The 12804-nt window shown below is 43.8% G+C and overlaps 1 long non-coding RNA gene and 1 pseudogene across 1 annotated transcript in view; both read right to left on the bottom strand.

The window, feature by feature from the left end:
- LOC136376674 (uncharacterized) overlaps positions 1–12804 on the bottom strand; it is a 285392-nt gene that overhangs the window by 245028 nt on the left and 27560 nt on the right. The window lies entirely within an intron of this gene.
- The window catches only part of LOC136375973 (mitotic spindle assembly checkpoint protein MAD2A pseudogene), a 54115-nt pseudogene that overhangs the window by 15141 nt on the left and 26170 nt on the right, over positions 1–12804 (bottom strand).

Raw genomic sequence — 12804 nt, forward strand, 5'->3', positions numbered from 1 at the left:
TAAACATGGGGGTGCATTTCTTCTTTTCAAACAGTGCTATGGTGATCTTGGGGTATATTCCTAACAGTGGTATAACTGGGTCAAAAGGCAGTTCGATTTTTAATTTCTTGAGGAATCTCCTATACTGTTTTCCACAGTGGCTGCACCAGTCTGCATTCCCACCAGCAATGCAGGAGGGTTCCCTTTTCTCCACATCCTTGCCAGAACTTATTCTGTGTTGTTTTGTTGATGAGCACCATTCTGACTGGTGTGAGGTGATATCTCATTGTGGATTTAATTTGCATTTCTCTAACGATTAGTGATGCTGAGCATTTTTTCATATGCCTATTGGCTGGCATTCTGTATGTCCTCTTTGGAGAAGTGTCTATTAATTTCTTTTGCCCATTTTTGGATTGAATTGTTTGTCTTCCTGGTACTGAGTTTTACAAGTTCCTTATAAATTTTGGTTATTAACCCCTTATTTTGTCAAATATATTCTGCCATTGTGTTGTTTGTCTTTTTATTCTATTCTTATTGTCTTTAGCTGTGCAGAAGCTTTTTAGTTTGATAAAGTCCCATTTGTTTATCCTGTCTTTTATTTCACTTGCTTGTGGAGACAAATTGGCAAATATATTGCTGCGAGAGATGTCAGAGAGCTTACTGCCTATGTTTTCTCCTAAGATGCTTATGGTTTTACAGCTTACATTTAAGTCTTTTATCTATTTTGAGTTTATTTTTGTGAATGGTATAAGTTGGTGGTCTAGTTTCATTTTTTTGCAGGTAGCTGTCCAATTTTCCCAACACCATTTGTTGAAGAGGCTGTCTTTACTCCAATGTATGCTCTTACCTCCTTTGTCAAATATCAGTTGTCCATGAAAGTGTGGGTTTATTTCTGGGTTCTCTGTTCTGTTCCATTGATCTATATGCCTGTTCTTATGCCAGTACCAGGCTGTTTTGAGTACAATGGTCTTATAATATAACTTGATATCCGAAAGTGTGATACCTCCCACTTTATTCTTCCTTTTCAAGATTGCTGAGGCTATTCGTGGTTTTTTTTTGGTTCCATATAAATTTTTGGAATATGTGTTCTATATCTTTGAAGTAAGTCATTGGTATTTTAATCGGTATTGCATTGAATTTATAAATTGCTTTGGGTAATATAGACATTTTAATGATGTTTATTCTTCCTAACCATGAGCACGGTATATGCTTCCACTTCTTTGTATCTTCCTTGATTTCTTTTATCAATGTTTTATAATTTTTTGAGTACAAGTCTTTAATCTCCCTGGTTAAATTTATTCCTAGGTACTTTATTTTTTTGTTTGCAATGGTAAAGGGGATTGATTCCTTAATTTCTCTTTCTGACAGTTCATTGTTAGTGTATAAAAATGCCTCTGATTTCTGAGTATTAATTTTATATCCTGCCACCTTGCTGAATTCATTTATCAGGTCTAGTAGTTTTTTGACTGAGACTTTAGGGTTTTCTATATACAATATCATATCATCTGCAAATAATGATAGTTTTACTTCTTCTTTTCCAATTTGGATGCCTTTTATTTCTTTTTCTTGTCTGATTGCTGTGGCTAGGACTTCCAGAACTTTGTTGAATAAGAGTGGTGAAAAGGGGCACCCCTGCCTTGTTCCTGATCTTAAGGGGATTGCTTTTAATTTTTGCCCATTGAGTATGACGTTGGCTGTGGGTTTGTCATAGATGGCTTTTATCATGTTGAGGTATGTTCCCTGTATTCCCACTTTGCTGAGAGTTTTGATCATGAATGGGTGCTGGATTTTATCAAATGCTTTTTCTGCATCTATTGAAATTATCATGTGGTTTTTCTCCTTCTTTTTGTTTATGTGATGAATCACATTGATTGATTTGCGAATATTATACCAGCCTTGTCTCCCAAGAATAAATCCCACTTGATCATGGTGTATGATTTTTTTCATATATTGCTGGATCTGGTTTGCTAATATTTTGTTGAGGATTTTAGCATCTAAATTCATTAGGGATATTGGCCCATAATTTTCTTTCTTTGTGTTGTCTTGGCCTGGTTTTGGAATCAGAATTATGCTTGCCTCATAAAAGGAGCTTGGAAGTCTTCCTTCCTCTTGAATTTTTTGAAATAGCTTGAGAAGGATAGGAGTTAGTTCTTCTTTGAATATTTGGTAGAATTCACTTGTGAAGCCATCAGGCCCAGGACTTTTCTTTTTTGGGAGTTTTTTGATAACTGTTTCGATCTCATTTGTTTTAATTGGTCTGTTTAGGTTTTCTGATTCTTCCAGATTAATTTTTGGAAGATTATATGTTACAAGGAATTTGTCCATTTCATCTAGGTTGTCTAGTTTTTTGGCGTACAGTTCTTCATAGTATTTTCTTACAATATTTTGTATTTCTGTTGTGTCAGTTGATATTTCTCCACTCTCATTTCTAATTTAATTTTTTGAGTCCTCTCTCATTTTTTCTTGGTGAGTCTGGTTAAAGGTTCATGGATCTTGTTTACCTTTTCAAACCAGCTCCTGCTCTCATTGATCCTCTGTATTGTTTCTTTAGCCTCTATGTCATTTAATTCTGCCCTGATCTTTATTATTTTCTTCCTTCTACTAGCTCTGGGCTTTACTTGCTGTTCTTTTTCTAGTTCTTTTATATGTAGGGTCAAGTTGTTTATTTAAGCTTTTTCTAGCTTCTTGAGGTATGCCTGTAATGCTCTGAACTTCCCTCTCAGGACCGCTTTTGCTGTGTCCCATAAATTTTAAGTTGATATATGCTCATTATCGTTCACTTCTAGGAATTTTTAAATTTCTTCTTTTTTTTTTTACAGAGGCAGAGATAGACAGGGACAGACAGACAGGAAAGGAGAGAGATGAGAAGCATCAATCATCAGTTTCTCGTTGCGCGTTGCGACTTCTTAGTTGTTCATTGATTGCTTTCTCACATGTGCCTTGACCACGGGCCTTCAGCAGACTGAGTAACCCCCTGCTGGAGTCAGCGACCTTGGGTCCAAGCTGGTGAGCTCTTTGCTCAAGCCAGATGAGCCCGCGCTCAAGCTGGCGACCTCGGGGTCTCGAACCTGGGTCCTTCCGCATCCCAGTCCGATGCTCTATCCACTGCGCCACCACCTGGTCAGGCCCATTCGTTATTTAATAACATGCTATTTACTTTCCAAGTGTTTGAGTATTTTTCAGTTTTTCTGTTGTGGTTGATTTCTAGTTTCATGCCATTGTGATCAGAGAAAGTGCTCGATATGATTTCAATCTTCTTAAATTTGTTGAGACCGCTTCTGTGCCCTAACATGTGGTCTATTCTAGAAAATGTACCATGAGCACTTGAAAAGAATGTATTGTATATTCTGCTGTTTTATGGTGAAAGGTTCTGAAGATATCTATTAAATCGAGTTGATCTAGTATGTCCTTTAAGTCTGCTATTTCTTTGTTAATTTTCTTTCTTGAGGATCTATCTAGTGATGTTAGTGGGGTATTGAAATCCCCTACTATTATAGTATTGCTGTTGATCTTGCCCTTTAAATCCATCAAAGTCTGCTTTATATATTTAGGTGCTCCTATATCAGGTGCATAGATATTTATAACGGTTATATCTTCCTGTTGGATTGCTCCCTTTATCATTATGTAGTGACCTTCTTTATCTCTAACTATAGTCTTTGTTTTAAAGTCCATTTTGTCTGATATAAGTATTGCTACCCCAGCGTTTTTTTCATTTCCATTTGTGTGAAATATTTTTTTCCATCCTTTTATCTTCAGTCTATGTGCATCTTTTGTTTTAAGGTGTGTCTCTTGTAGACAGCATATGTATGGGTCATGTTTTCTTATCCACGCAGCTACCCTATGTCTTTTGATCGAATCATTTAATCCATTTACATTTAAGGTTATTATTGATATGTAATTGTTTATTGCCATTTTATTCTTTAAAACTGTATTCCTCTTTTGCTCTATTCTCTTTCTCCTTTGATCTGTTTACAACAGGCCCCTTAGCATTTCTTGCAGCATTGGTTTGGTTGTAGTGAATTCCTTGAGTTTTTTTTGTCTGGGAAGCTTTTTATTTCTCCTTCAATTTTAAATGATAGCCTTGCTGGATAAAGTAGTCTTGGTTGTAGGCTCTTGTTCTGCATTACTTTGAATATTTCTTGCCATTCCCTTCTGGTCTCAAGTGTTTCTGTTGAGAAGTCGAAAGTCATCCTTATGGGGGCTCCTTTGTAGGTGATAGTCTTTTTTTCTCTAGTAGCTTTTAATATTTTCTCTTTATCACTTAGCTTTGGTATTTTAATTATGATGTGTCTTGGTGTTGATTTCTTTGGGTTTCTCTTTAATGGAGTTCTCTCTGCTTCTTGAACATGTGAGATGTTTTCCTGCCTTAATTGAGGGAAGTTTTCAGCTATGATATGATTGAACAAAGTCTCTATCCCTTGTTCTTTTTCTTCTTCTTCAGGAACCCCTATGATGCGGATGTTATTTCTCTTTATGTTATCACAGAGCTCTCTTAGAGTTTCCTCAGACTTTTTGAGACTCTTTTCTTTTTTCTGCTCTGCTTCTATGCCTTTATTTATCTTGTCCTCTAACTCGCTGATTTGATTCTCAGCTTTATCCATCCTGCTTTTAATTTCTTCCATTGTGTTCTTCATTTCTGATATTGTATTTGTCATTTCTGACTGATTCTTTTTTATTATTTCAATGTCCTTTTTTATATTTGCTATCTCTTTATTTAGGTGTTTGTAATGACCATCTATTGTTGTTCTAATATCTTTGAGCATCCTAACAATCATCATTTTAAACTCTGCATCCAGTAATTTGGTTATATCTGACTCATTCAGGTCCTTTTCTGGGGATTTCTCTTGATTCATTTGTGTTGCATTTCTCTGCCTTCTCATTTTCTCTGTGTAAAGGAAGGTTTTGGACACTGGAGTCCACTGGGTGTGGCCTCTGTTCCCTAGGTATGGTCTATCTGCAGGCCCGCCACCCCCCTCTGCTGTTGGTGCCTAGGGCATTTGGGTATGGGCGTTGCCAGTGCCTGCCCACTGGGACTGTTGCTGTGGTTTCCGCCTTTCCTTCATGGGAGTGGCTGTGATCACGTGCTCAGGTGCACAAGCCTTGGTGGCCTTGGCCTTTGCCTCGCCCCGTGGGTGGCATTATGCTCAGCCCTGAGGGCAGTGGCGAGCACCTTTGCTCAGCTGCGGGTCTCCGCCTTTCTCCAGGCTTTTGCCTCACCCTTGCAGGAGGAGCCCACTCGTGGGACGGCTGCAAGCCTTGGTTCCACAGGCCAGGCAGGACTGCATGCCCATGCTCAGTAGCAGGACTCTGCCTGTTCTGGATTTTTTGCTCCACCCCTGAAGGAGGAGCCAGCTCCCAAGTCAGGCCACAAGCCTTAGGTTCTGCAGGCGGGGCAAGGCTGTGCTTCTGCACCCTTGCTCAAGGGCTGGTCTCCACCCCTTCCTGGGTTCCCGTCCTTCTCCGGCAGGGTAGATTATAGGCGGCCCACAGCTGGGCTTGACCACTTTTGCATGCCTCCTCCTCCCCAGCTGGGCAAGACAGCTCACACCTGGGCCTAAGTGGTGACCAGCCGGCTTCCGCCCTTGCCAACAGAACCGCGCTTTCACATCCCACCGCCGCCTCCCTTGGGCGACCCCTCAGCCGTGTGGGTGGGGGTGCCACAGCTAAGACCCTAACACTCACTACTGTAGTCCTGAAAGCTCCCTCCTTCTAAGTGACTCAGCTCTGAGTGCTGCGGGAAGTTTGTTTGGCTGGTGTCCTGCTTCCCTTTGCTAGTATTGCTGTTTCCAGGGGAAATATTCCCTTCAGATTTGGGGAGTGACTCATCCCAGGGGTTAGGGTGGCTGTCTCCCAAAATGTTTCTCCCTGTGCCTCCTAGTGTAAAGCCAGTGGCCAGGGCCGCCACTACTACAGCCACCATCACAGCAGCCTGGCCCATGCTGGTTTGCATTGGATTCAGACAGTCAGTAAAGAAACAATGGAGCAAAAAGCTGGTGGGCTGTCATCTTTAATCCTATCTTGCACCCGGCGGGCAAGTAAAAACACACACTGGGCTCCAAGACCCACTCACATACAGTGCTCACAAAGCTACTGACTTATCTGAGTTTCCTAGAATCAAAGATTTCTAGCTCACCAGAGTTATTCTCCTCTGTTCCCCATCTCCTTCCTTCTCCCTGTACAAACTCTGCACAAACTGGCTTTTCACTCAGCACTCCGCCATCTTGGCTGCTTCCCCTGGCCTCCTCCATATGGCCTCTTTCTGCTCTCCTGTCTGCTGTCTCCTCTAATGTTAATCTCAGGAACCAAGAGAGTAAGCTCCCATTCTGCCTCTATTTTATAGTGTAGAAATCCAAACCTTTAATCCAATATACAAAATAGGGAAGTCTCTAATACAAAGTCACTTATCTGAGTCAAGATGAGATTGTACCACCTCACATCAAAAAGGGTGGGAAAGGCTTAATCCCAAAACCAAGCCCCAGGCTACAAGGATTCTGCCTGCCCACAGCCCACAGAGCCACACATTAATATCACCTGGGCAATGGCCTCCACGTGGGCAGCAACATCTTTAACAAAGTGAGCATAATATATTTTATCTGCCCAACACCTAGATTACACTCTCTTCCTGCTATTATGGTACTCTTCTCTCTCCCTGTCCCCTGGAGCCCCGGGTGAGTGGTTTTGAGAGAGGTTTTCTGCGCGGTCCCTTTAAGAAGAATCCTGGGTCTGAGAAATCAGTCTCTTTCTCACAAACAGTATCCTGACTTGTTTCCAGCTAAATACTATCCACACACCTCTTCTAGGCTCTGGGGCTGCAGGCTGGGGCTTTGTTCCTGGGACTCAGGACCCTCCCCTCTCCACTAAACTCACTTCCCGCCACGCGAGTCTCTCCCAGCTGCTGTTAGCTCCGGGGAGCTGGGCAGCCCTCTCCGCGATTCCGCTTTTTCTACCAGTCTCGGTGTGGCTTCTTCAGTGTTCCTTGGTTGAAGAGTCCTCTTAGTTTAGTCCAAAGTTGGTTTTTCCAGATGATAGTTCTTAAAATTAGTTTGTAATCCACTTTGGTTCTGGGAGGTGGACGTTGGCACGTCCGCCTACTCCAGCACCATCTTGTCTTCTCCTGTCTATCTCATTTTATAGTGTAGAAAATTAAAGCCTTTAAGCCAACATACACATAAGGAAGTCTCTGATACAAAGCCACTTTTCTGAGTTATAAATGGGGTTCCTCGTAAGAGTGCACCACGCCACATCATGCAACAGTCAAGGGTGTGGGGTAAAGCTTAGATTTGAGAAAACTTAGAATTAGAAGGGAGGGAAAGGCTGAGTCTCAAAACTAAGCCTTAGGCTATAACGACCCTGACTGCTCACAGCCTGTCTCCCACACCCAAAGCGAACAAACATATACATCATATTTACAAACTTATTTGACCAACAGGGGTACATCACAGCATGTGGCAGAGCAGGCGCTGGCAAGCTGGGCCACACTGTGAGCGCCTGCATCAAGATGTGTCTTGTTGAAACCATACACATTCTTTTAAAAGTTGTCTGGGTTGCCAACACTGAAAACCTGGAAGATTTTCACAACAGATTTTTGAGTTTTAAAGTTCTCACAAAAAACAACAACAACCCCAAACAAAAAAACTAAAAGCCCTATCCATGCAGTGCGTGTATCTCCCTCAGTGGGACTGAAGATCAGCATGAACCATTTGCATGCAAAGCAGATGACTGCACTCCTGATAGGCTGAGTCCCCTGAAGACATTCATATTTCTGATCCCCTGTGGCTGTGGCAAGGAGAGTGTGCCACTCTTCAGAGTTCTTCTATACTGGGTTAACTAACCTACACCTGACCCACCCCTCTCCAGGGCGTTAATGTCTGCTATGGGCTGAGGAATGTGGAGCTTCCAGAATTTCCTCACAGCCCATGAAGCACCAGGTACATTATGCAAGTCAAGTCAAGGAAGCCTCCTTTTTGCTCTACCCTCTGGCCTCCAGGCTTTCCTGAGGAATGACGTGGTAGGGCTGCAGAGAGGTGGGGAGAAGGACTGCCCCCAGCCTCCCCTCCTGTCACCCATCAGTAGTCTCAGCAGACCAGGAGACTTGAGGCAGCTGCTCAGATCACCCTGGTAATCGAAGCATGCTGGGTGTGAGAATCCCTCCCTGTCAGAGGTAAAAGCTGAGAATGGTGTGGGGCAGTCACACTGAATGGTGTGGGACGGCCTCATCGGCACTTGTGAGCCAGTGTAATGTTGTGGGCAGCCTGCTAAAAATAGCCCGGTTCTGGGCTGGTGCTGGAACCTGAGTGTACAGAGAAGGACAGGGTGGGCTGTTCAGACATATTGGACAATCCAATATGGAGTCTGTAAAGCCAGTAGGCACAGCCACCATCACAGCCGCCTGGCCTGTGCAGGTTTGCATTTGATTCGGACAGTTGATAATGAAACAATGGAGCCAAGAACTGGTGGGTCACTGTTGGTCAAATAAGTTTGTAAATTGATATATATGTTTGCTCGCTTATAGTTTGCACTGTGTGTGGGGGACAGGCTGTAAGCAGGCCGGGTCGTTATAGCCTAAGGCTTAGTTTTAAGACTAAGCTTTTCCCCACAACCTTGACTGTTGCATGATGTGGATGGTGCACTCTCATAAGGTATCCCATTATGCCTCAGATAAGTGACTTTGTATGAGAGACTTCCTTATTTGTATATTGGATTAAAGGTTTGGATTTTTACACTATAAAATAGGGCAGACCAGAAGCTTGCTCTCTCGGTTCCTGAGATGAGCATTAGAGAGGAGAGCAGAGAAAGGCCATGTGGAGAAGAGGAGAGGAGAGGAGAAGCCAGTTTGTGCAGAGTTAAAGCAGAGAAAGGGAGATGGGGAACAGAGGTGAATAAGGCTAGAAACCTTTGATTCTAGGAAACTTGGATAAGTCAGTAGCTTTGTGAGCACTGAATGAGTGGGTTTTGGAGCCCAGTGTGTGTTTTTACTTGCCGCCGGGTGCAAGCTAGGATTAAAGATGATGGCCCACCAGTTCTTGGCTCCGTTGTTTCATTACTATCTGTCCAAATCCAATGCGAACCTGCATGGGCCAAGTGGCTGTGACGGAGGCTGTGCCTAATGACTTTACAGCCATCATCTTTAATCCTAGCTTGCACCTGATGAGCAAGTAAAAACACACACTGGGCTCCAAAACCCATTCATTCAATGCTCACAAAGCTACTGACTTATCCAGGTTTCCTAGAATCAAAGGTTTCTAGCCCATTAGCCTTATTCACCTCTGTTCCCCATCTCCTTCTCTCTACACAAACTGGCTTCTCCCTCAGCACTCCGCCATCTTGGCTGCTTCTTCTCTCCTCCACGTGGCCTTTCTCCGCTCTCCTTTCTCTGCTCTCCTCTCTAATGCTAATCTCAGGAACCAAGAGAGAGCAAAGCTCCTGGTCTGCCCCCATTTTATACTGTAGAAATCCAAACCTTTAATCCAATATACAAATAAGGAAGTCTCTCATACAAAGTCACTTATCTGAGGCATAATGGGAGTCCTCATGAGACTGCACCACCCCATATCATGCAATCATTCAAGGGTGTGGGGAAAAGCTTAGCCTTAAAACTAGGCCTTAGGCTATAACGACCCAGCCTGCTTACAGCCTGTCCCCCACACCCAATACAAACTATAAGTGAGCAAACATATATATCATATTTAAAACTTATTTGACCAACAGAGTCACTTTAGCTGTGGTGAGCAAGGGAGCGTCCTCGAAAGGAATCACTCACACATGTTGTGTCTTTCCATGAATGCCAGGTTTTTCAGGGGAGACCCCCTCCCAAGGTTGATAGCATCACACATGGGTCGCACACAAAAAGGGGAGCTTATGCAGTAAAAGCGAGCAGAGCACGTGTCCGGCGTGAAGTCTTGCTCACTGGTGGCATTTACAGGTTAGAGAGGTGGACGTTGGTCTCAAGCTAGGCGGCTGCCATGTTGGCATGTGTACAGTAGAAGTCTGGCAGGGCTCTGGGTATGATGCGTGGTACAGCCCAGCTCGGGGGTGGGGTGGTCAGAGCTCTGAGTTCTTATAGCCCACTGGGGATGGAGGTCCCACTTATATCGGAATCCTTATCCAAGTGTCCAGACTTGTGGTTTTGAGGATTTTGGGCCCGTCCTAAGTGTGTTAATGTTACACCCCATTAACGTCGTTCTTTTTATTTATTTTTAAATTATTGATTTTAGAGAGACAGAGAGAAACATCGACTTGTTATTCTACTTATTTATGCATTTATTGGTTGATTCTTGTATGTGCCCTGACTAGGATTGAACCTGCAACCTTGGTGTGTCAAGATGATACCAGTGGTCTCCAACCTTTTTTGGGCCATGGACTGGTTTAATGTCAGAAAATATTTTCACAGACCGGCCTTTAGGGTGGGACGGATAAATGTATCACGTGACTGAGACAAGCGTCAAGAGTGAGTCTTAGATGGATATAACAGAGGGAATCTGGTCATTTTTAAAAAATAAAACATCGTTCAGACTTAAATATAAATAAAATGGAAATAATGTAAGTTATTTATTCTTTCTCTGTGGACCGGTACCAAATGGCCCACGAACCGGTACCAGTCCACGGCCCGGGGGTTGGGGACAACTGCTCTAACCAACTGAACTACCCAGCCAGGGCCCCATGACCTCAGTTTGGACACAGCACTTGACATAATGTCATGGCTGATAATGACTCCATATTGGATTGTCAACAGTGTCCAAAGTGTCTGCTTGACTCCTGCTCTGTACACAGGGCAGGTTTGACTCAGGAGGGCAGCCAGGGCACTCCTTCCTGGGCACTTCGAGCCTGGTTGTTGAGGAAGCTGCAGTGCTGGTGGATGGGAAGTCTCTCCTCCCCATTGCTCACTTCTGAGATGATAAAACCACATTCGCTGCTATGGGCAGGGTTGACAATGAGGAGAACAGGTTTCCTGTTACACCCAAGGTGACAGGTGCGAAAAGGTCTGGGTGTAGGGAAGTCCACATATCTCATGGGCCAGCATTGTCCTTCTGCAAGACCTGGGGTGAACCCTCTGGTGCCTGGGGGGGGGGGTGTTACTTATATCTGGAGGCAAATTTGGTGTTGGAACAGACCACATCCAGGTCTATGGCTGACACTGAGCCCGTTTCAGCCACTTGCTTACCTTCCCTGTTCCTTGGTCCCTACATCTGTAGAATGGGATGACAATGCAGTGTCTCTTACAGTGTTTGTGATAGGTGCCAGGGAACTGTAAAATTTAGCATTAGCAACGCCATTTTAAAGAGGAAAAGTTAGGCCTCTTACCCCTCCTTTCTGTGGAGAAGGGAGAGAGAAGAATGCAGGAACTTCCTGGCTTACAAGGGCAGCTGGGTCATCTAGTCATAGTTTAGCTGATTCCTAGAATTATCTGAAAGGGTGCCTGGGACCACTTGCCACACAGAGCAAAGAAGATAGAATTTATCTGAAAACCTTAGAAAACAATATTTACGTACCTTAATCAACAATTCCTGTCTGACCAGGCTGTGGTGCAGTGGATAGGGTGTCGGACTGGGATGTGGAAGACCCAGGTTCAAGACCCCGAGGTCGCCAGCTTGAGTGTGGGCTCATCTTGTTTGAGCAAAGCTCACCAGCTTGGACCCAAGGTCTCTGGCTTGAGGGTCACTCGGTCTGCTGAAGGCCCACAGTCAAGCACATATGAGAAAGCAATCAATGAACAACTAAGGTCTCACAGCGAAAAACTAATGATGGATGCTTCTCATCTCTCTCTGTTCCTGTCTGTCTGTCCCTAACTATCCCTCTCTCTGACTCTCTCTCTGTCTCTGTAAAAAAATAAAAATAAAAATAAATAAATAAATAAATTCCTATACTTGGGGACTTACCCTAAAGACATGAGAGTAAGTATACCTCTAGACAAAGGGATCACAAGCCCCTCCTTACCCACCCTAACCGGTATGTGATTTGGTCTATAAAAGCAGGCTCAGAATTGTAGGGACTTTCTACGTGATTTGGGACTGTGCCCATGTAGCTAGCTGGCTAATTAATAAACTCCTCAAAATTTCTTCTGTATCCTGCCTTGGTGACTCTATGTAACCCACAGATTAAAGTATACTACTTTATAACAGGTTATTATGAGATTGAATGAATATGTATGATGTCTTTAAAGGAGGATTAAATTAGTGTGGAACCTGATGTGGAGTGTTATGTAAATTTTAATTATTAACAAGTAACGGGCTCTTTTGAGAACTCGATACAACCTTTAGAGCCCTTTTCAGAAGAGATCTGCACTCAAACACCCATCTCAGCACACAGGGTTTCAGATTGTTACTCCCTAAAGCTCACCCGTGTAAGGACATGACTGAGCCATCCCACTTTCATGTGCTTTTTGTTATTGTTCTTAAGTTTTGAGGTCAAATTGATAGATGCAAATATTTTTTTTCCCCATTTTTCCGAAGCTGTAAACGGGGAGGCAGTCAGACTCCCGCATGCGCCCGACCAGGATCCACCCGGCATGCCCACCAGAAGGCGATGCTTTGCCCCTCTGGGGTGTCGCTCTGTTGCGTCCAGAGCCATTCTAGCGCCTGAGGCAGAGGCCACAGAGCCATCCCCAGCGCCCGGGCCATCTTTGCTCCAATGGAGCCTCGTTGCAGGAGAGGAAAAGAGAGACAGAGAGGAAGGAGAGGGGGAGGGGTGGAGAAGCAAATGGGCGCCTCTCCTGTGTGCCCTGGCTGGAAATCGAACCCGGGACTCCTGCACGCCAGGCCGACGCTCTACCGCTGAGCCAACCAGCCAGGGCCAGATGCAAATATTTTTAAAATAATATTTTTAGAT

This window comes from Saccopteryx leptura, chromosome 6, assembly GCF_036850995.1.
Source record: "Saccopteryx leptura isolate mSacLep1 chromosome 6, mSacLep1_pri_phased_curated, whole genome shotgun sequence".
NCBI lineage: Eukaryota > Metazoa > Chordata > Mammalia > Chiroptera > Emballonuridae > Saccopteryx > Saccopteryx leptura.